Source organism: Octopus bimaculoides, chromosome 5 (genome assembly GCF_001194135.2).
Source record: "Octopus bimaculoides isolate UCB-OBI-ISO-001 chromosome 5, ASM119413v2, whole genome shotgun sequence".
Classification (NCBI taxonomy): Eukaryota; Metazoa; Mollusca; class Cephalopoda; order Octopoda; family Octopodidae; genus Octopus; species Octopus bimaculoides.
Window position 1 is genome coordinate 3386232 of NC_068985.1, and position 2551 is coordinate 3388782.

The 2551-nt window shown below is 34.3% G+C and overlaps 1 protein-coding gene across 2 annotated transcripts in view; it reads left to right on the top strand.

Moving 5' to 3' along the window:
- The first annotated feature begins 64 nt into the window (after positions 1 to 64).
- LOC106867833 (uncharacterized) overlaps positions 65 to 2551 on the top strand; it is a 38960-nt gene continuing 36473 nt past the window's right edge. For both annotated transcript variants that reach the window (XM_014912860.2, XM_014912862.2), the window contains exon 1: positions 65 to 412. The gene's annotated coding sequence lies outside the window, so the exon portion shown is untranslated. The remainder of the gene's footprint in view (positions 413 to 2551) is intronic.

Below are 2551 nucleotides of genomic sequence, written 5' to 3' on the forward strand. Positions count from 1 at the left end.
TATATATATGCTCTCTTCCTCTCTGCAATACACGCACATTCTGTTATCAGCTTTTTCATATCTTGTCAAATTGAAAGCGAACCGTTCCCATTAACACCACCGCATATCATGGAGTAAGGTCCAACAATAGTCAAAAGTCTGTTTGTACTTAATTCAACAAAAAACAGTGGAAATATTTATTCATTTAGTAGCAGGAGTTTTTTTACACTCACACACACACACACTTATAAATAAATATTTAGAGTTATTAACACAATCGGCCGTGACGAAAGACATCGTTACATCTCCATTGTATCAAGTTCAACATATCCACTCTGCACTTAACTCTTTGCAGCTCATGTTAGACTAAACCAAACTTTGGTTCTCGGACTCACAGACAGGTATTGTAGCGTATCAGGATCCTTGCTAAAAGGTAAGTGAAGAAATCCACTGTAATTCTTTATGTCTCATAGAAAGCATAAAATTATGAATGACCGGGGATTTTAATCTTTGTCTGCAAGTCTTAAGATACTTCCAGTTATCAACATGTAACTAATCCTAACGCTAGAAAGCAAGTGGTCGATATGATAGGGGACCTCAACCTTGTAGATATTTGGAGAGATCATAACCCAGAAACACAAGGCTATACTTGGAGACGTTCAAAGCCTATTAGACAAGTAAGGCTAGATTTCTTTCCGGTGTCACAGAATTTGTATTCATTCATTTGCCAGTCTTCTATAAAGGTTGGGTACAGATCAGACCGTTCTCTTGTAGACATCAAAATAAAATTTTCCAAAGAAGAAGACCGTAAATGTACATAGTGGAAATTTAATAACTTCCTATTAAGAGATCCCAAATACGTCTCAGCGGTGAAGGAAACCATTAACGGCGTGGTTAAGCAATACGCCCCCACTTTAGATCTTGACAGATATTAATTCAATTAATATACCTGAGATTGAATTTATTATAAATGCTCACTTGTTTTTGGAAACGCTGTTAAAGGAAATCAGAGGGAAAACTATTTCATAGTCTTCATTCTTAAAAAAATCTGGAGTAAAAAAAGAACAAGATCTACTAGATGATATTAAGCAACTGGAAACCAATTTGGTAGAAATTGAAAAAGTCAAGGAAAAAAAAAAAGATTTAGAAGAGATTCGTAAAGCAAAAATGGTGAGTATTATAATTCGCTCAAAGGCCAAGTGAATAGATTTCAATGGCTTGGAATAGCAACCAAATCTCCCTCAGATCGAACGTTGTCACCCAGGGCCGGATTAAGATCCATAGAGGCCTGAAGCACTTAAAAGATGTATATGTAATTTGAAATATAAACAATAATAAACCTTAAAATAAATTTTTATTATTTAAAATGAGACAAAACTAACAGAAAGATGGAAAATAATGTTTATTTTTGTATACTTCCATTTTATTTATATTTGAAAAATTTTCTTCTTTTTTTAATTGCAAAGTCTTTGATCAAATCCTCACTATGACGCTATGAACACTTCGAAATTATATTTCCGATCATATAAACCACTTCCAATATTATTTTAGCAAGTTTAAAGAGATTTTTGTGTGTGCCGTAAACCATTTACCATTTCTGTGGTGTCTCCCTTCCTTTGATAGCCCAAGCACGTGTTTATTTTGCGAAATGGTTAATCCAACGCTGCTGTTATCTTGAATAAGGAAAGGATACATGGGCGAATTTAATGCTAAACATAATCAATGGCATTTCAGCTGTCTGTCACAAAAAAGAGGGGGTGGATATGGCTAAAATATCTTTGATCAAAGGTCTGATCGATCGAATTCAACTCAAGGACAGTTAGGAAGATACACACAGGTACACACATACGTACGTATATATGTAAGTGTGTGTGTGTGTTGTGTGTGAGCGTATGTATTTGTGCGTATGTATGTGTGCGTATGTTTGTGTGTTTGTATGTGTATGTGTGCGTACTTGTTTGCTAGTGTGTGTATGTATTTATGCATGTATATATCTATCTATATGTATGCATGTATATATATATATATATATATATATATATATATATATATATATATATATATATATATATATATAAATAGATATTTTAATGGGGAAGGCCGGTTTATGGGATTGGGAAACCTAGGGTAATCCCATTAACTGGCCTTCCCCATTAAAATATATACACTGTTCTTCATCTCAGAGTGTGCTTCTTCTCTGGACACACACACACACACACACACACACACACACACACACACACACACACACGTATGTAGGTATGTATGTATGTATGTATGTATGTATAATGTATGTATAATGTGGCAGAATCGTTAGCACGCAGGGTAAAATTCTTCGCGGCATTGTGTCCGTCTTTATGTTCTGAGTTCAAATCATGCTAGGGTAGACTTTGTCTTTCATCCTTTCGTGATTGATGTAATCGACCTATCCCCTTCCCAGAAATTGCTGTGCCAACATTTGAAACACACACACACACACACACATCCAAGGAAAAGAAGAGAAAGAAAATTCTTTAACACATCTTTAATCATAAGTTATAAATAGTAAATAATATATATATATATATATATA